This window comes from Rattus norvegicus, chromosome 13 (genome assembly GCF_036323735.1).
Source record: "Rattus norvegicus strain BN/NHsdMcwi chromosome 13, GRCr8, whole genome shotgun sequence".
In the NCBI taxonomy this organism is placed as follows: domain Eukaryota; kingdom Metazoa; phylum Chordata; class Mammalia; order Rodentia; family Muridae; genus Rattus; species Rattus norvegicus.
Window position 1 is genome coordinate 56,755,693 of NC_086031.1, and position 22,090 is coordinate 56,777,782.

The 22,090-nt window shown below is 38.0% G+C and overlaps 1 long non-coding RNA gene across 5 annotated transcripts in view; it reads left to right on the forward strand.

The window, feature by feature from the left end:
• The window catches only part of LOC134481503 (uncharacterized), an 85,472-nt gene extending 63,622 nt beyond the window's left edge, over positions 1 to 21,850 (forward strand). For 3 of the 5 annotated variants that reach the window (XR_010057031.1, XR_010057030.1, XR_010057032.1), the window contains 2 exons: positions 20,825 to 20,929; positions 21,750 to 21,847. This is a non-coding gene — a long non-coding RNA (uncharacterized LOC134481503). Of the gene's footprint in view, positions 1 to 20,824; positions 20,930 to 21,749 lie in introns of all 5 variants that reach the window. The other 2 variants (XR_010057033.1, XR_010057034.1) reach the window with 1 other exon arrangement.
• Positions 21,851 to 22,090: the final 240 nt, after the last annotated feature.

Here is a 22,090-nt window from a genome sequence, read left to right on the forward strand (position 1 = left end):
GCACAACCTTTGTGCCTATAAAACAGAAAAGGAAGCAGAGAGGCAGATAGAATCTTTTACTGGCTGTCTCTCTGGACTTAGATTCTCCCTTAAGGAGTACCTCCCTTCAGTGTCAGCTCGGTGGCTATGCCTCTCAAGAGACCCAAACATCACTAGACTTCCAGTAAGAACTGGTAACAAAAGGATGGAGAGATGGTTTGGACCTGGGTGCTAGATGCCAAATGACTGACAAAAGAGTTGTATGGCTTGTCCAAATTAGGGAGGAAGTTTCTTCCAGACTGTCAGACATTCCTGGTGACCTTGAGTCAAGAGACCAGGAGTAAATAGCATTTGAGTCTCTAGAGTGTTGAAGTTAGGCTTCCCCAGGGTGTGTGATCCGATTAAAGCCTCAGCTATCAGAAAACAAGTTATAGTCAAAGATAACTGGTTATAAGGTTGGGGATTTAGCTCAGTGGTAGAGCGCTTGCCTAGCAAGCACAAGGCCCTGGGTTTGGCCCCAGCTCCAAAAAAAAAAATAAAAATAAAAAAAGGAAAAAAAAAAGATAACTGGTTATAAGGACTCTTTCTGCTGCCATTCCTGAGGCAGGGGTCACAATTGAGTTGGGCTTCCTGCCTCTTTCAACCAATAAAGAGATTGCTAACACTGGAATACTGACCTTTAATAGAACTACAGCCCTCTCCACGCCTCTGAATTCTAGGACTGCAGTATTAGCCCTTCACTAAGCTGTCTCACTGGGTTAGAGGGCCATGGAAAAGAAAACATTGATCTTGACCTTGGCCACAGCCTTCAGTTGGAGTAGGCTGAAGAGCCCATGCCAAGACTTTCTCCTGTTATCATCGCAGAGTAAACATAGCCAAAGCCTGTTCCAAATTCTGTCTTGCAAAAAAAGTTACTCACAGTCTGCTGCAGACTCTTTCTGAAACTACTTTAGGGCTCCTCTGCCCTCCAACCTGGGGCATTTTGATGACAGGGGCAGGAACTGACTGTTGCAGGGATAGGATCAGAGGCACTCTCTATGTCAAAGATGACTAGTGGGGAAGGTGACTTAATGCTGGAGATCAACTCCTCTCTTGGAATAGGGCCAGAAGATAAGGCAGGCTCCCTCAAAGAACTTCTCTTAATGAACACTCTCCTTCTATGAGCAAGTGTTGAAGGTCTGGCCACTGAAGGCAGCTACTGGAATTTTTTTCAGGGCCAAAAGTCTCATAATAGTCTTTAATATAATCACTAACTATCCACCATCTTTTTGCTGTCAAAGAATCAGCCCTGGCTGGCCTCATCACCTTGAAACTTCTCTCGTACCGGCTCTGCCTGAGCTGCACCGCTGCCCACATGCAACCTGCAGCTTGCTTGCTAGCAGGCCTGTGTGCCTGCCACCCTTAGCCCCACATTTCCCTACTCCGTGCTGTCTCTTCTTTAGAAGCTGTGAATGTCTAAGCAGGAGGGAGATCCTTTCTTCACGATCCAAGGCAAAGCTTTCAGGTTCTTGTTAATGCCTGCTTCACACAGGGTCACTCGCTAACCTGGAGTCCTTCATACACATGTGATGAAGTGTTAACAGTAGCTAGATTGGGCAAGGGGAGCAAAGGGAGGGGCATCTTTCCTTGGGGAGGAGACTCAAGAGACAAAGACAAAACTCCATGGCAGAAAACAATTTCTGTCAAGCAAATTATATCCAAGTTAAGCACCAAGAGGACCAAGTAAAAGTCTTTGACAAACAAAACAAACAGTTCCATGATTTCAAACACAGTCGTCAGTCCAAGTCCAAAAATGAAACAAAAGTCACAAAGACATGACAATATCACAGAAAACAAACTAAACAAGACCGAGACAAGGCGTCCTAACAGATGCCTGATACTTTTCAATACCTGGCCCAAACTGCAGCTTAACCTTAGCTGCTTCTGGGGTGAGGAGGACCATCTGATCCCACCTCCCAATGGGAATCTAGAGTGTCCTCTAGATTCATTTCTCCTCCTAGAATATCCTTTAGGGCCTGTGGCCTGTGACAACTAACACATCTGCCTGTCACAGACATAAGCCCTTCACGGGACCCACAACAACCACCAAGGGGACTCTAACCCCTCTCTAGGGGGCACTTGAACCCCCTCTGAAGGGACTCGAACCCTTCAGACAGAAGACACGGACAACACAAGACAACATGAAACAAAGATGAGACAACATGACACAGAGACAAAACAGAAAATAACACAGAACACAAAACAGATTTGCTTGAGCTTACCTCCGATCTCCTCACCAATTGTGGTCTGAGAGGAGTGCACTTCCTGGCTGATGCACCAAAATGTTGTAAGACCCCATTGTGGCCTTACCTCAGGAGCGCCACCCACAGAGCACAGATTGACAAAGTGACTGCTGCAATAACATGAGGGTTTTTTACTCCACGTACCTGGGGTTGCTCATCCATGCAGGGGGAACTCTTATTCATTACAGAGGGCAGACTTTAGCAACAGGGTTAGCTGGCCCATAAAACAATAACTTACTCTGCACTATCTTTTTGTATCAATTGTTCCCTCCTGGGGGAATCATGGACAAATATTTCTTACAAAGTCTAAGAATTTCTTTAAATCATTTTTCTTAACGCTTTTGCTCCCATCCTGAGTGATTCCCTGAGTCCTGTCACAAAAGCTGACTGTAGAATGCTTGTCCCATCACTCACCACTGAGATCTGCGTCTTCCAGGGAGAAACACACCAAGCATCTGAACCAAGGTTAGGCAGTCCATGGTAGCCAAAAGTCGGGGGGGTGGGCAAAGGCTCTGAAGAAGAAGGAAGACAGGACTGTCTATTGACTGGGGATGATGTTGTCCTCCAGGAGACCTCCAAACAGCTCCACATTGGACGCCATTTATCAACAAGGGCACTAAGGGTACCTGGAAGAAAATGGGGACAAGAGACTTGAAGAAGGACGCCAAGACAAGAGTCTGATCAAGGCGACAATTTTATTTTTTCCCAAGTCTGAATTTATACCATAAGAGAGGTAACAAAGAGAGGGGGCAAGTTGGAAGCATTTATTCAGTCCAAGGACACTGTATTCATGTGATCAGATGAAGTCAACAGGATGTTGGCTTTTCAGAAAGGTTACAGGTCATCACATTGGGTATCTTGTCATCAGATGTATTTCTCAGCAAGGTCAGAACTTTATCATATCATTATGCATCCTGGCCACCTGATTTGTATTAGACTTCTGCAGCTGGCTGGGGATTTTCCATGAACCCAGTCATACTTAATTCTAACCATAATATTAACATCAATAATGGAGGGCCCAACAACCATCCTTAGTCATCAGGGAAATGCAAATCAAAACAACCCTGAGATTCCACCTCACACAAGTCAGAATGGCTAAAACAAAAAACTCAGGTGACAGCAGATGCTGGTGGGGATGTGGAGAAAGTTGAACACTCCCTCATTGTTGGTGGGATTGCAAACTGGTACAACCACTCTGGAAATCAATCTGGAGGTTCCTCAGAAAATTGGACATTACACTACCTGAGGACCCAGCTAAAACTCTCTTGGGCATATACCCAAAAAAATGCCCCAACAAAAAACAAAGACACATGCTCCACTATGTTCATAGCAGCCTTATTTATAATAGCCAGAAGCTGGAAAGAACAGATGCCCTTCAACAGTGAAATGGATTTAAAAAATGTGGTACATCTACACAATGAAGTACTACTCAGCTATCAAAAACAATGACTTCATGAAATTCATAGGCAGATGGAATGAACTAGAAAATATCATCCTTAGTGAGGTTACTCAATCACAGAAAAACACATAGTATGCACTCATTGATAAGTGGATATTGGCCAAAATGCTCAAATCACACAAGATGCAATTTATAGACCACAGGAAGCTCAAGAAGAAGGATGACCAAAATGCAGATGTTCCCACTCCTTCTTAAAAGAAGGAAAAATATTTATAGCTGCGGATTTGGAAGCAAAGTTTACAGCAGTGACTCAAGGAATGGCCATTCAGAGCCTGACCCACATGTGGCCCAAATATATACAGCCACCAAAAGTAAGTAAGATTGATGAAGCTAAAAATGTATGTGGAAAGGGACTGGATATAGATCTCTCCTGAGAGACACATCCAGAGCACGTCCAATACAGAGGTCAATGCTAGCAGCAAACCACTGAACTGAGAATAGGAACCCCCTTAGGGGGAATTAGAGGAAGTATTGAAAGAGTTGAAGGAGCTTGCAATCCCGTACAAACAACAATGCCAACCAACCAGAGCTTCCAGGGACTAAACCACTACTGAAAGACTATACATGGACTGACCCAGGGCTCCAACTGCATATGTAGTAGAGAATAGCCTTGTTGGGGCACCAGTAGAAGGGAAAGCCCTTGGTCTTGCCATGGTTGGACTCCCAGTGCAGGGGAATGTGGGTGAGGACAATAAGGGGGATGTATATGGGGAATACCCGTATGGGGAGGGGAAAGGGAGACGAGGGAATGGGGGCTTCTGGACAGAAAACCAGGAAGGGGAATAACCTTTGATATATAAGTAAAGAAATATATAATTAAAATTTATTTAAAAAAGGCAGAAACAATGCTATTTGGTTAAACATTAAATTTTTCATAAGGCTCACATGTATCATGAACAAAAAACTGTAGAATTTCATAAAAGCTAGTGTCTCAAAATGTTACATTATATTTCTTCATCTGTGATTCGACCAAGGTTATATATTATATGCTCAGGAATACTCAATATTCCTCCTTCCATCCCTGTGTGTTCTATTGGTACATTTGTTCTGACAATGTCTCTTTTTCCCTCTTTTCCTTCATGGAATTCCCTATATTTGACCTCCTTCAAAATTCCCACTTATTTTTTTAATTAATCATTTTATTTGGTTACATTTCAAATAGTATCCTCTTTCCCAGTTACCCCTTCTCTACCACCCCTATCCACTCTCCCTTCCCCCCTTCTCCTTTGCTTCTCCAAGGGTCCAAGGGTGCTCCTGCACCCATTCTCCCACTCCTGCCTCACCCCTTTAGCATCCCCTGTGCTGAACTTCAAGTCTTCCTCCCTACCATAGATGTCATACGAGGCCATCCTCTGCTACATATGTATATGGAGTCCTGGATCCCTCCATGTATTCTCTTTGATTTGTGGTTTAGTCTCTGGAAATTCTGAAGGGTCTGGTTAGTATATATTGTTCTTCTGATTGGGTTGTAATACCCTTCAGTTCCTTCAGACCTTTCTCTAGCTCTTCCATTGGTGTCCCTGGGCTCAGCCCAATGGTTGGCTGTGAGTGTCTGCATCTGTCAGGTGCTGGAAGAACTTCTCAGGGAGAACTATATCAGGCTCCTGTCAAGCAAGCACTTCTTGACATTAGTAATAGCATCAGTTTGGTGTCTGCAAGTGAGATGGATCCCTAGGTGAGGCGGCCTCTGATGGGTTTTCATTCAGTCTCTGTTCCATTTTTTGTCCCTGTCTTTCCTTTGGACACAATCTAACCTCGATTTTCCTTCTTGCAGCAGTACCATCTATCATTTCTTTAACTTTCTTCCATCAGAACATATTTGTCTTACATTTATGACATGTTTTTAAAGTTTCTCATTCATTATCTTTAACTCATTTACCAATAAATAGGGAGGAGTCTTTTCTATTTATATATTTGTTTTACTTATTCACTTTACTTCCAGCTTACTGCCGCACTCCTAGTCAGCCCTCCCACAATCCTTCTCCCATCCCCTGTCCCCTTCTGAGGATGTGAGAGTACCCTGAGTATCCCCAACTTGGTACAGCAAGTCTCTATAGAGCTAGGTGTCCCTTTCCCTGTTGATGCCAGATAAGCCAACATATCTCATGTACAGGGAACAGCATTTGGGATATGACCTGCTCCAGTTGTTCAGGACCCACATGAAGATCAAACTGCCATATCTGCTTGTGTAAGGAGGCCTCCTAGGTCCAGCCTGTTTATTCTTTTTGGTTGGTGGTTGAATCTCAGATAGCCCCAAAGGTCCAGTTTAGTTCATTCTGATGATCTTCTTGTATAGTTCCTATCCCCTTCAGGGCTACAACACTTCCCCATATTCTTACAAAAGTGTCCCCAAGCTCACTCCACAGTTTTACTGTGAGTCGCTGCATGGGTCTGATTCAGCTGGGTGGAGCCTCTCAGAAGGCAGCCATTCTAGAATCCTTTTTTATTTAGAAAATTGAAAACTGTATGTTTTTAGCATCTTCATTCATTCTTGATATATAATTATATTTCTTTATCCATCTAAAGATGGGTTATGCTTGAACATTTAACCTTCCATCTTTTCTCCTTTTCGCAAAATTTTTATTTTACTAACTGGTCCTTTTATAATATCAATTTCCAAATAAGCCAAATATTTACTTTTCCTTTCTCAGTTACTAGAAAGAGCATCAGATTTCTTTTCATATCATAAGAAAGTAGCACACATTCAATGCAGACTTAAATTGAAATATTGTGACTTTGTTGTCCATACTCTTTCACTTAACTAACTATTCTACGTATGTACTTCTGCTTCTCCTGTTCCAATGGATCTTTCCGCCATTATTTTCATACACCCATTTAAATCACTCGCATTCCAATAGTTCTCATTAATGTCCAAAGTTTTATCTTGAATTTGAATATTGTGAAGATGTCTTACCTTAAAACAGTTTATTCTTTAGCTTCCTTGGCATGATGACAATTTTCCATATTTCTTTCGATTTTCCCATTCTTACTACATCTATTCTTTAATTTCTTGAGTTCCTAGATTAATACTTATTCTGTTTCTCTAATCTTAGGCAACCTCTCTGCTTATGTTTAACTACTATTATGCTTTTAAGAAGTACAAATAACATATCACCAATCTGATAAGTGTACTTTATGTGTGAATTAAAATATCTCACAATTCTTTATATAAATTTGTAATATTGTTAAGAAAATGGCCATATTTAAGATCTAGAACTTCCCTTCAAGAATGAAGTCCATTCAGGAATTGAAACTAGCCCTTGAATTATCTCTGTGTGGATCTTGTAAATAGGGAATACCATTCCCATTATTTACAGAATGGCAGAAAGGCATTCTTCCTGAACTAGTGTGGCCATGTTTATGAGGGCTTTGTAAATATGTTTACTTTTGCTAACAGAGGAAGTCTGACATTTATTCCTAATATCCTAGAAGAAGGCAATATAGGAATCATAGAGTAAGAAACTATATAATTGTGGTAGTAGCTGGATGTACCTCTTAGACAATATGCTCCAAATGGAATGAATCTCTGGAAAATAAGAGAATGGCTAGCACTTTTGTTATCCTGGACAGAGGGGGTTTTGTTCATTTTTCTAGTACAGACACTGTTATATTTGTTGTTTCTCAGACATGAGTAAAGAGGGGGCTGGTTTCTGTCTCACTCTATCATTGTCATAGAATGTCCTTGTCTAATATTAGTATTCTGTGAGATGGTATTTTTCAGTACAACACTTTGCCCTGGCTGTTAATGCAAGGTCAGCTCTCAGCTGACAGCTGAGGGGGCTACTTCTTTTCTTTCTCAAAGGCAATAATTGGATAAAAATAAAACCATTTTGGATTGTACATCACTGAATTCCAGATGGGTCAATAAAATAGTGATGTGCTGATGGCAGATAATTTTTCTCCCACATCCCAAACCTCTCACCCAAATTTCTGACTCATGCATACAGCTGTATCCTTCAAATCTTCAGCTATGTGTCCTATTTCACTTCAAAATCAGCACATTCCAAAATTTCTCAAGATCTGTACCCCTAGTCTATTGTTCTTTCTGTACTTTCTTCTATAATGTGAGTACAAACTCCCATTTTGAAAAAAGTTACACCTTGCATTCTTCAGGAAAAATACAAATTAACCTATACAACAAATCACTCCATGAGTTTAACAGATTTTAATTTCCATTGCATTTCTAATAATTCCTACCTCTATAATCCCCTTCCTGAAATGTTTTCAGGAAAAATGATATCTAAATATTTAAACATCTGTGCTGGTAAGAAGGCAACGTTGCTTCTTACCTGTTTCACCTTGATAAAACATTAATATTTGTTCTACTTTTGCAAATGACGCTGTAAGACTACAGGGGGAGGTGACCTCACACATGCACAACACCTATAGATTCATATAGGACTGTGCACATTATAATATCCACTTTGAGAGGCAATGAGAGAGCCAAGCCAGAAGCTCAGTTACACAGATTTCATGAAAGGATCCAAACTGGTAGTTTAAGGACTAGGCCTAAGCTTATGTTTACTAATACTAGACAAGTCTGAATCGAGTCAAATTCACAGGGTGGGAGGAAGCACCTCTTGCGGTGGCCAATCAGGAACTGCCAAGAGCTTCCCCACCTCCTAGCCTTAACCAAGCTTGAACCAAAAATAATCAGCTCTGGAAATAATCAGAATAATCAGTTCTACAAAGTCCTCAAAAATTGCCCAGAGCATTGATCAATCCCAAACACATCCATACCACTTGAAGTAGAGCCAACTAATCACGATAAATCAGGAAAGAGGTCACTCACTCCTCCCTGGACTTCCCCTAACAGGTTTTCAAAGTAAGTAAGCATGCAATCTCACTCAGTATCTCCAATTTCACACAGATCCCAGCATGCTAGTGATTTCTGCAGAATAAGCGTTCTTTGCCTTTGGATACTATTTGAGTCTGGATTACCATTCTTCAGCAAATCAAGGACCCTAACAACTTTAGTGGGCCAAATTGCACCGGAGAAACCTGAATTTGGAATCCAGTAATCCCAAATAGCTGGGAGCTTAGGGGTTGACGTTTGCATTCTCCGTACTCATTGAAAGACCAAATAGGAATCCATATTCCATTGTTGAAGAGGTAATTTTAATTCTGGCTTTATATATACACACATATAAAAATTAGTTAAACTGGAGTTATGCTAATACAGAGAAACAATGCCCTACTAGATATCAGAGGATAACCAATAAAAAGCCCAATGTCAAGAATGCATTACTTCCTTTGGAAATGTTGTCTATTGGATACACTCCAGAAATTGACAGTAAGACCTTATGGGTGAAAACTTAATTAAGTTAATCATACAACAAAGGAAAATTAACTTGCTCCTTATCAAGAAGGCTCAATCCTAAATCTACATTGCTCAGCCAAATTACAGTGTGCGGTGAAACTTATATTTGTAATCCTTCTTTTCAGGAAGTTCACCAAGTCCCAGAATGTTCACTGAACTCAAAGTGTGACACAGGTTTTCATTGTATTTAGTTAACTTGTTGGTCAGCATATATTCCCACACTTGGGCCTATTGGTACATAGCCAATAAGGATCAACTCAACCGCTCCACTTCATTAAGTTTCACTAATATTCATAATGGAATTTCATGCACATATTCCGTTAAGAATATTCACAGAGTACAAAGAATAGAAATAAATTTTAAGGAAAAGTTCATTCTTTCTAAGATACAAAATACACAAAATTATAACACAAATACCAATCATGACCCATCTCTAACTGATCACCTATGCTACAGTAGAATCCACAATTACATAGACAGATGAAATATTTCAGAAATAATTCAGACTCTTATTTTAAATATAAATAATATTTACTTCATTTGGAATACTCATGGAGATCAGAATCTTCCTAATGGCTAGAAAAGAAGAAATGTAAGAAGCACACATATAAAAGGTTAAAAGAGAAATGTGAGATTAGAAGGTATAAATTAGGGTGAAAAAAAAGAAAGGCAGAGAATATAAAGAAAACATGCTAAAAAAAAACTAATAATTTTCCAAAAACATAACATGGAAATCTACTACTGTTGAGGCTTTCTAAAGTTACCTACACACATATATAAAAAAGAGTTAAACTTGAGTTATGCTACTACAGAGAAACAATGCCCTACTATCAGAGGATAACCAATGAAAAGCCCAATGTCAGGAATTCATTACTTCCTTTGGAGATGTTGTCTATTATCCAATACTGCATAAATGGCAGTAAGGCCTTATTGGTGAAGACTTAAGTTAATCATATAACAAAAGAAAATGAGCTTGCTACCTATCAAGAAGTCTCAATCCTAAGGGCTTCCTTGTTAAGTGCTAGAAGAAACTATGAAGACCAAAGAGGAGAAAAGTAATTGTCAGTCATATCCTGTGAACTAAAAACTGTGAGCTTGAAAGATGTGCACACTTATGCAATAGTAGAATGAAAACCACTCAAGCAACCAACCCCCTTCTTATTGAATTAATTTCTACTCCATAAGATGAAAATTGTATCTAACACCATTGTTTCAATAAAAACTTATAATTATACAGAGCATAAGAGAATGTTCCTTTATTAGTTTGCCAAATGTTCACAATATTAATCAGTACTGAACACAATAACAAACACTATGTTGACTATTAATGACATATTATTTTACCCATAATTGTAGGGATCTGTCATATGTTGGAGCATCTTTTGGGTATATGCCCAGAAGAGGGATAACTGGGTCCTCAGGTAGTGCAATGTCCAATTTTCTGAGGAACCTCCAAACTGATTTCCAGAGTTGTTGTATGAGTTTGCAATCCCACCAACAAAGGAAGAGTGTTCTTCTTTCTCTACTTCCTACGAAGCATCTGTTGTCACCTGAGTTTTTGATCTTAGTTATTCGAGAGGTGTGAGGTAGAATCTCAGGGTTGTTTTGATTTGCATTTCCCTTATGACTAAAGATGTTGAACATTTCTTTAGGTGTTTCTCAGCCATTCAATATTCCTCAGCTGAGAATTCTTTGTTTAGATCTGTACCCCATTTTTAAATAGGGTTATTTGGCTCTCTGGAGGCTAACTTCTTGAGTTCGTTGTAAATTTTGGATATAAGCCCTCTATCAGATGTAGGACTGATAAAGATCTTTTCCCAATCTATTGGTTGCCGTTTTGTCGTAATGACAGTGTCCTTTGCCTTACTGCTTTGCAGTTTCATGAGGTCCCATTTGTGGATCTTAGAACATAAGCCATTGGTGTTTTGTTCAGGAAATTTTCCCCAGTGCCCATGTAATCAAGACTCTTTCCCCCTTTTCTTCTATTAGTTTGAGTTTATCTGGTTTGATGTGGAAGTTCTTGATCCACTTGGTCCTAAGATTTGTACAGAACTATAAGAATGGTGAAACCACCACAATTTGTTGAAAATGCTATCTTTTTTCCAACTGGATGGCTTTAGTTGCTTTGTCAAAGATCATGTTACCATAGGTGTGTGGGTTCATTTCTGATTCTTCAATTCTATTCCACTGATTTATGTGCCTGTCTCTGTACCAGTACCACACAGTGTTTATCACTATTGCTCTGTAATACTGATTGAGGTAGAGATGGTGATTCCCCCAGAAATTCTTTTACTGTTGAGTATAGTTTTTGATATCATAGGGTTTTTTGTTATTCTAAAAGAATATGCAAATTGTTCTTTCTAACTCTATGAAGAATTGAGTTGGGATTTTGGATGGGAATTGCATTGAATCTGTTGATTGCTTTTGGCAAAATGGACATTTTCACTATATTAATCATGCCAATCCATGATCATAGGTGATCTTTCTATCTTATGATAACTTTTTCAATTTCTTTCTTTAGAGACTTGAAGTTCTTGTCATGCAGATATTTCACTTGCTTGGTTATAGTCACACCAAGGTACTTTGTTTTATTTGGGACTATTGTGAAGGAAGTCATTTCCCTAATTTCTTAGTCAATCTGTTTATCCTTTGAGTAGAGGAAGGCTACTGATTTGTTTGATATACCCAGCCACTTACTGAAGATGTTTATCAGGCTTAGTAGTTCTCTGCTGGAACTTTTGGAGTCACTTAAGTACACTCTCATATCATCTGCAAATAGTGATAATTTGACTTCTTTCTTTCCAATTTATATCACTTTGATCCCCTTTTGTTTTCACATTGCTCTGGCTAGGACTTCAAGTACTATATTGAATAAGTATTGAATAAGTAGGGAGAGAGTGGGCAGCCTTGTCTAGTTCCTGATTTTAGTGGGATTGTTTCAAGTTTCTCTCCCTTTAGTTAGATGTTGGCTACTGATTTGCCGTGTATTGCTTTACTATGTTTAGGTATGGACCTTGAATTCCTGATCTCTTCAGGACTTTTATCATGAGGGTGTGTTGAATTTTTTCAAATGCTTTCTCAACATCTAATGAAATGATCATGTGTTTTTCTTTCCTTTGAGTTTGTTTATACGGTGGATTTTGTTGATGGATTTACATACATTGAACCATCCCTGCATCACTGGGATGAAACCTACTTGGTCATGATGGATAATCATTTTGATGTGTTCTTGAATTTTGGTTGCAAGAATTTTATTGAGTATTTTTGCATCAATATTCAAGAGGGAAATTGGTCTGAATTTCTTTTTTTTTTGGTTTGGTCTTTTTGTGGTTTAGGTATGAGGGTAATAGTGGCTTCAAACAAGGAATTTGGTAGTGCTCTCTCTTTCTATTTTGTGGAACAGTTTGACCAGTTTTGATATGAGTTCCTCTATGAAGGTCTGATAGATTTCTTCACTAAACCCATCTGGTCCTGGGCTCTTTTTGGTTGGGAGACTTTTAATAAAAACTTCTATTTCTTTAGGTGTTATGGGATTGTTTAGATGGTTTATCTGATCCTGATTTAACTTTGGTATCTGGTATTTGTCTAAAAAATTATCCATTTCCTCCAGATTTTCCAGTTTTGTTGAATATAGGGTTTGGTAGTAGGATCTGATGATTTTCTTTTGAATTTCCTTAGATTCTGTTGTTATGTCTCCCTTTTCATTTCTGATTTTGTTGGTTTGGATATACTCTCTGTGCCCTCTGGTTAGTCTGGCTAAGGGTTTATTGATGAAGCTTAAAAGTGCATGCTGACAGGAGCCTGATATAGCTGTCTGTTGAGAGGCACAGCCAGAGAATGTCAGATGCAGAGGCGAATGCTAGCATCAAACCATTGAAGTGAGAATGAGATCCCCATTGGAGGAATTAGAGAAAGGATTGAAAGAGCTGAAGGGGCTTACAACCCAATAAGAACAACAATGCCAACCAACCAGAGCTCCCAGGAACTAAACCACTACCCAAAGACTATATATATACATGGGCTGACCCATGGGTCCAGTTGTATAAGTAGCAGAGGATGGCTTTGTTCAGCACCAATGGAAGGAAAAGCCTTTAGTCCTGCCAGGCTGGACCTCCACCCCCAGTGCAGAAGAATGTCAGGGGCAGGGCTCGAAAAGGAAGTGGTTTTGGAGGGTAAACACCCATATAGAAGAAGGGGAGAGGAATGGTATAGGGTGCTTATGTCCAGGATACCAGGAAAAGGAATAACATTTGAAATGTAAATAAAAAATATCCAATAAAAAATGTAGGTATGTATCAACCTCAACACAGAAACTTCTATTTGTAGTAGGTAAATCAATATAGACCCACAAGTCTCCAAATTGCCAATAGTAAATGAGTACAAATATTCAGTCCTAAAGGGAATTTGATATCTTCCAACAATCCAGGGATCACTGCAGAAGAAAGGATAAAAAAGTCAAAGAGGTTGAGTTGGTAAATTAGTTAAATGAATAGTGTCTTCTGGATACACAAGGACACCTGTACATAAAGGCAGAATCTTTGATAGTATTCATCAAACCTGTGCAAGCCCAGCAGGTCAATCCAAGCATGGATTAGGGAGTCAAGTATGGAGTTGTAACCCTAGCTGATGAGCTATTAGCAACTGTTCACTGCCAAGAAAGGAAGGGCTTAGATTCCGTTTTTTTTTTTTTTAAAGCATGTTATGGATGCTCCTGTGAATAGCCACACATCCAAGAATATTTGAGAACCAAAAATAGCCTAGATGGAGAGGAACAGGAAATGCTCTTGGTAGGAAGTAAGGGTATATATCTGGGAAGACGAGCAAAAAGCTTGAATATGATCAAAAGTCATTGTATAAAATTCTCAAAAAATGTATGAAAAATTTCCAATGATTATATAAAAAAATTTTAAAAAGCCAAGGCACACATTCCCGAAGGGAATCTAAATTCTCTACAATAACAATCATCTCCAAATTCAAGAAAATTCTTATTAATGCAGTCTAAAATAAAGAACAAATATACAGCTAGGAAATTTAAGCACTGTAAAACAACATATAGACGTTCTTAAACTGAAAGGAATGATCAAATATATATTTCTAGATAAATAAAAATCCATATATATATGTATATGTCTGTGTGTGTCTTTGTATGTGTGTGTGTGTCTGTGTTTCTATATGAATGATATTTCCAATAATTCTAGTACATATTCAGGACACTGAACTGAGAATGTATTAGATAGCACTGATGTAGAAGAGCTCACAGTTGCTTTAATGTTATGCTGTTGTCTTTAGTAAATGTTTGCAAAGTAGCCTCAAATGTTTACTTCACACTAAGAATTAGGCAGCTAATTCTGACTTTGAAAATGATTCCTACTGGCATTCATCTAGAAAAGGACCTCATGACTTAGGAATGAACTTAACCAGTGAGATAAATGACTTCCCTTTAAAACCAGAAAATAGTGATGATGAAATTAAAGTCACAAATAGGAAGCATCCATATCCATGAATAACTATTTACAACTTATTATCAATAGTATATTCGTACTGTCTAAAGAAACCTACAAATATAATGTTGTTCCTATCACGATCCCAATAACACTTTTTCTAGAAATAGAGATTACTAAATAAATTACTAAAAATTTTTTTCTTTATTATATATTAGCCTCAGAACTCACAAAGCCATACTGAGAACATGAGAGAACACAACTAGAACCACCTCACCCATTTTATTTGTTTTTTACTATTTGTTTGTTTGTTTCTGTTCTTTTCCTTTATTTTTTAAAATTGTTTTCTTTATTACATTCTGAATGTTGCTCCCTTTTCTGGTCCCCCTTCCAAGAGTTCTTCACTGCATCCTTCTTCCTTTTTCCTCTGAGAGGGTGCGCCCCTACCCAGTCACCATCACCTGGAGGAGGAGGAGGAATGTGCCTGCCAAGATGTATGTGTAGAGGACATAGGATAAGATTGTGGAGTCCCCTTGACCATTTTATTTAAAATTTTAAATTTTTGGGGGGACCTCACAGTCTTTTATATCAAATTATAAGGTATAGTTATTAAAATAATATTCAAAAAGGCATATGAATTCAGCTGATGTCTGCCAGTAATTTTAAGGAGAAAGAATGATAGTTTTTCATTAAATGATAATATGAATCGGATATGTACACGCACATGAAAAATTAGACTTATATATTATAATATGTATAAAACCAACTGAAAATAGACACAAAAGTACACAAAAATAAGCTGAAATCATTAAAATCCTTAAAGAAAATGTAGAAGATAAATATAAACAGAAATCTTATAACTCAACCTCTGAAACATGAAACAAAAATAAAACCTTATTGGAGACGACAAAGCAGGATGTGGACAAAGGATCTGGTAACAACCTAGATAAACTCATTCTTCATTGCATGATATCAAATATCAAAAGATCACCTTATAGCCCTCATTTAAAAGAAAGTTAATGTAAAATAAGACAAAGAAGAACGCCCATTCAGAGCCTGCCCCACATGTGGCCCATATATATACAGCCACCAAACTAGATAAGATGGATGAAGCAAAGAAGGGCAGGGTGACAGGAACCGGATGTAGATCTCTCCTGAGAGACACAAACGGAGTACAGCAAATACATAGGCGAATGCCATCAGCAAACCACTGAACTGAGAACGGGACTCCCGTTGAAGGAACCAGAGAAAGGACTGGAAGAGCTGAAGGGGCTTGAGACCCCATATGAACAACAATGCCAACCAACCAGAGCTTCCAGGGACTAAGACACTACCCAAAGACTATACATGGACTGACTCTGGGCTCCAACCTCTTAGGTAGCAATGAATAGCCTAGTAAGACCACCAGTGGAAGGGAAAGCCCTTGGTCCTGCCAAGACTGAACCCTCTGTGAATGGGATTGTTGGGGGAGGATGGGAAGGGGAATACCCATATAGAAGGTGAGGGGGAGGGATTAGGGGGATGTTGGCCTGGAAACCGGAAAGGTAATAACAATTGAAATGTAAATAAGAAATACCCAATTTAATAAAGATGGAGAAAAAAAATAAGACAATGAAATGAAATTTACTTTATCTTAATTTTTTAAGAAAGAGGATCTTACACACACCAGGTTATCTGTAATATAAAAAATAAGAGACCCTGAACTTTAAGTTGTTTAATATAAATATTGGAAAGACAATCCAAAATTAAGATGAGCTCTTAAAATAAAACAATTTGAATCTGTGTCTAGCAAGTATATTACCAAACAATGTAATAGTTGCTAGTCAAGGGCACTTCCGAATCCCCACTACACATAAGGTTGACTAAGATAATGTATGTCTATATGTATTTCCATTTAAAAGTTTAATTTTCTTTGCAGGAAAAAAATTGTATGACAAGGCAGCATGAAAACATAACTCATCATTTTTTTCCTAATAACATTTTTCCTTTTAAAATTAAAGTGATACTTTTTAAGATTGCTAGAAAGGTGTACTTGAAGATTATGTTGGAACAACTGTTTTTACAATGGAGATAAGGGAGATGCCTTAGGCAGCCATGCTCTTCAGATAAATTTACTGATAAATAGAACTATGTCTCTAAACAGTTGAAATGCCACTCAATTTTATGTACCAGAAGTAACTTATGTCTTCCTTAATATCCTGTGACTATTTTCTCAATAGTGATTAATGGAAATCACCTATAATCAAAGTAAAAATTGTAGTGACTCTCCTCAAAAAAAATCAAAAGAAGAATGCAAATGAACTGAATATAATGATATTCATTATTTATTTGGTTTTGTTATGTTAGCACAAATTTTTTTGCCCAATGAAACTATCTATAAGGTTTATTCTTTAACCTCAAAATAACTCGGGAATCAGAACTGAAGCTTTGTCTGTTATTAACTATCTAATGTTTTCTTACCACTTCCATCATTTCTAAGAGCCAGAATAATCATGTTATTTTTGAAATATACACTATTCTGGAGACAATGTGCTGTATCTATAGGTATATTTTGAGACAGTAAGGATGTTCTGTTTCAGGGAAATTATTTTCCATACATTATAGTACCAGCTGAAATTGCCCTTTATATTTCTAATGGAAAAGATAATGTCATGAACTAACTAAGCAAACCAAGTCCAAAACAAACAATTTCCAATCTGAGCATTAACAAAAGATATCATAATACAGAAATGTCATTATACCATTCCAGTTCTGTAAAATAAACTAGTCAGTTTTTATTTAGATACCAATAATAATTCTTAAATCATTTGATCAAAAATTATATATATAAATAAATTGTACATGTAATGCATAGTGTTATGTTCTCAGCCATTATGTAAAGTCTTAACAAATTTACATATCTCTTTTTACAAATTTTAAATACTAACTTTGCTTATAAAATTATGAGTGGTTCCTGGATCTCAGAGAAATTTTTTTGTTTGGTTGGTTGATTTTGTTATGCTTTGCTTTGTCCCTGGAATTTAAAAAATGAAGTCGACTTTTTAAATAGTTTAAAACAATACCCCTATTGTATATTTTCTGGAAATATATGTATGTAATAAAAATGCATATTGCTAGATAGAATATTGAAATATTTTCTAAGCTAACAGAAACTTCATACTCTAACAGCTGATTTTTTTATAAAAATACATTTTAATTGCTATAAAATACTGATTTAAAACCATTTAATATTTCTTGCATTTAGTATTATTAAGGACAAATTAAACTCTCAAGAAATAGTAAAATAATATTTATTGACATGGACTCTTTCTCCTGCAATGGAAAGTGTCTGTGTCAGGTCCAGGGCAAGAGCTATGCTCTTCTGTAATATTAGGATTTTTTTTTAGAATGCGGTTACACATGGGGCTGGTTTCCTGAAGTGAAACGGTGGCTATAGGTTCTCCCCTAGGATCCAGGGCCTCACCAGTCATGGGTAGTTGGCTAGTTTTACTGTATCATTGTCTCCTTTCTGTCAAACAGGCCCCAAGTCTAATCAGAGGGATGTGGTTAAAACGAAGATCTGGGTGCCTCTATAACACTTTTAGCAATATCTTGCAGTCAGGCCTAGTCATTGTTGTGCTTCATTTGCATTATATCTGGGTAGAACTGTTGATTGTTTCACCCATTTGGAAGACTGCATAGCAATTTCGAGTGTTATAAAATCTCCTCAGGGCTGAGTCTTTCAGGTCTGATCGAGCTTGAATCTTATGAGTCCTGTGCCTGAATTTACATGGTATCTTCAGCAATAAGGTTTTATTGTGAAGCTCTGGGAGGGAACAAAAAAAAAAAAACAGCAATATCTTGTATTATGGTGGGAATCTCTTAGACTGCCCTTATCATCAACAGAGAAATGAATTTCTCATGCATAGTACTATTCTTTGTTTTTGGTGGTCTTCAAGGATTCAAGAAGTATTGTCAGTCCAAATGGCAAAAAATCTTAATTATATAAAATTAAACAGTATTGCTAGCCCATATAAAAGGCACATAATCCATTTATTTTATCAATAAGCCACACGCCTAGACTGGGCCGGTTTGGAGCTACTATAACTTATGTCCCAGCCATCATGTTCCTTGATACTTGACGCTTTTCCTGGCCATGTGCTCATGGTCCATCTCCTCTCATGGTGGCTACTTAAGTTCTTCTTATCCTCTTTTCTTCTTCTCTTCCTTTTCTACCTGTAACTCCTTCACTTCATCCTCAAGTCCCATCTTTCTCCCTCTACTCCCTAATCACAGGCTCTAGCCTTTTATTGATGAGTTAAAATGGGGAGCAAGTTTTATATATCATTAATTGATGGACATAAAGATCTGCTTTTTGGGGAAATCAGATTTTGAGGGCCAGTATTTAGCATTAGAATACAAGTATTATCATACCAGCCTATCCAACTTATTACACTTATATGCATACACAATTAGGCATATTATATATACTTTTAGGTAATAAAATATTATAGATATATTTTTAAAGACTTATAAAATATACTCTTATCTTTTTCACTCCATCAAACTTTGTCCACATTTATTGCCCTCTCCTTTTCCAAATTAATCTGTCCCTCCCTATTTTTCTATTCCCTTCATATAAATTTTTCCCTTCATATAAATTTTATCCTGCTAGTCCCCTCTCTATTATTCCCTACCCAGGTTCTTTTGTGTTTTCCTGGTACCTGGTTGTATCCTTCAGGTTATATCTTCACATCTGAAGATTTAAATCTATGCTACTGAACAACATGACTGACTAATCAAAATATGTACAATGAAAACACCAAAAAAATACAGAAGGAGTATATATCACAGAGCCTTTCTTCTAAACAAGAAACTACAGGTTTCTCTCCACTACTGAGAGAGGAAGAAGAAATCTTCATGAGAGACTAGTCTCTGACTGGTTATATATTTCCAAGTGATTATCATGGTTTCATGTACACACAAGCAATTCCAAAGAAGATTCACAAAGTAGTATTGATATTTACAAATTTATCTCTCTCTCTCTCTCTCTCTCTCTCTCTCTCTATATATATATATATATATATATATATATATATGTATATATAATATTAACAAAGAAAAAGAGGCTATGAATTTGAAATTAAGTGAGAGCATGAGAATGTTTAGAAAGGAAGGGGGCAATGATAGAAATATAGTATGAAGAAAATAAAAAGAAAATTATATTTTATTTTAATAACTGAGTTAATTAAAATACTAAGTGCTGCCCCCTCCAGATCCCTTCTCATTGAGACTCTTCCCTGATGCCCTCTTTCCTCCTCTGAGAGGGTGGGGGGTGGGATACCCTTCCACCCTGATGCATCAAATCTCTGCCAGATTAGGCTCATTCTTTCTGACTGAGGCCAGACCACAGCCTGTTGGCTAACAGATATGACAGGCAGGCTACAGGATTATGGAGATCCTCTGCCTCAGTTGTAGGGGAACCCATATGGAGATTGAACAGCATATCTATTGCATAGGTGCCTGGGGCATGACTTGAGTCCCTGTTTGTTCTTTGGTTGGTGGCTCAGTTTCCCAGAGGTCCAGATTAGTTGACTCTGCTGGTTCTCCTGTTAGGTTTGCAACCCCTTCAGGGTCTGCAATCCTTACTCTAATTTTCCATAAGAGTCCCAACCTCTGACCGGTGGTTATTGGAACAAAAATGAGACAGGGTGATCAATGGAATTGAAGTGAAGATCCAGAAATAAACCCACCTGCCTATGAACATCTGATTTTTGATAAGAAAGCCAAAACCATAGAATGGAAAAAAAATGAAAGTTTCTTCAACAAAGAATGCAAGTAGATCTATATTTATCACCCTGCAAAAAACTCAAGTCCCAGGTATTGAAGAATCACAACATACAACTGGATACACCAAATCTAAAAGAGAAAGTGGGAAATAACCTTAAACACACTGGTATAGGAGACAATTTCCTGAACTGAGTAACATTGACTCAGGCTTTAAGATCAACAGTTGATGAATGAAACTGGAAAGTTTCTGGTAAGGCAAAGGACACTGTCAAGGGGACAAAACAGCAGCCTATAGATTGAGAAAATATCTTCTCTAACCCTACATCAGATAGAGGGATAAAATCCTATATATATAAAGAACTAAAGATGTTAGATTCCATAAAATTAAATAACCCAATTAAAAAATTATTTCAGAGATAAACAAAGAATTCTCCACAGGGGAATAACAAATGTTTGAGAAGCACTTAAAGAAATGTTCAATATCCTTAGTCATCAAGGAAAGGTAAATCAAAACAACACCAAGAATGTACCTTATACCGATCAGAATGTCTAAGACAAAAAATTTTTTTTTCAGAATACCCATGATACAACTCAGAATATATGAAGCTCAAGAAGAAGGAAGATCAATGTGTGGATGCTTCAGTCCTTCTTAGAAGAAGGAAAAGAATATTCACAAGAGGTAGAGAGTAGGAGGGACTTGGGAGGAAGAGAAGAGGTGGAGGGGCAAGGGGTGGCAGAATCAGGTATGGGAGGATACAGGGATGATATACAAGGGTCAGGAAATTGAACAGAGGGATGTAGGAATGGGGTTTTGGGAAGTGCCACAGCATAGGGGATGCTAGGCCAGTGAGGTGGGAGTAGGTAGATGGGGGAGAACCCTCATAGAGGCTGGGTATTGGGGGAAGGGATAGGGGGCTTGCAGAGGGGAAATCAGGAAGAGGGACCACATTTGAAATGTAAACAAATAAAATAACCAAAAGATAAAAAAGAATCAAAGAAAATAGCATCCTAAGTGAGGTAACTGAGACACAAAAAGACATGTATGTTATGTACTCATTGATAAGTGGACATTAGCCATAAAATACAGAAGACACATGATACAGCCCACAGACCCAAAGAACTTAAACAAGAAGGAAGACACAAGCAAGGATGCTTGAATCACACTTAGAAGCTAGAACAAAATAGCTATGAGGCAGAGGGATGGAAGGAATTGGGTGGGAGAAAGGAGGAGGAAGGTAATGCCAGGAAAGTGTGAGACCCAGACAGGCAGGGGAATGACTGGAAATCTGTACCTGTCAGATGTGGGAGGATGGCAAGAATCTTAGGAAGTCCCAGAGAACTGAGATAGAGGAGGTTCTCAGAAGTCAAGGTGACTGAAATTAGCCGAGATAGCTAACAGTGAGGACATGGAGCCTGAGTAGGTCATCTCCTGTAGCCAGTTAGGAGCCCTAATGGAGGGATAATAGCAAAAGCCCACCCTCAATTCTTTTTGTCCCAAGTTTTGTCCTCTCTAAAAGAAATGCAGGAACGAAGATGGAGCAGAGACAGAAGGAATGGTCAACCAATAACTGACCCAACATTACACTCCTTTTATGGGCAAGTACCAATCCCTTACATTATTAATGAAATGCTTTCATACTTGAAGACAGGAGTCTAGTATAACTGTCCTCTAAAAACCTCTATCTAGCAGCTGACTGAAACAGATGCAGATGTCTACACCCAAATATTAGATGGAAGTTGAGTACTCTTATGGAAAAAGCTTATTTTAAATTTGTAGAACAAGGATTCTTGTTTAAACTTTTAAAATGTTTATTTTCAGTAAAATAGTTAGATCTTATTT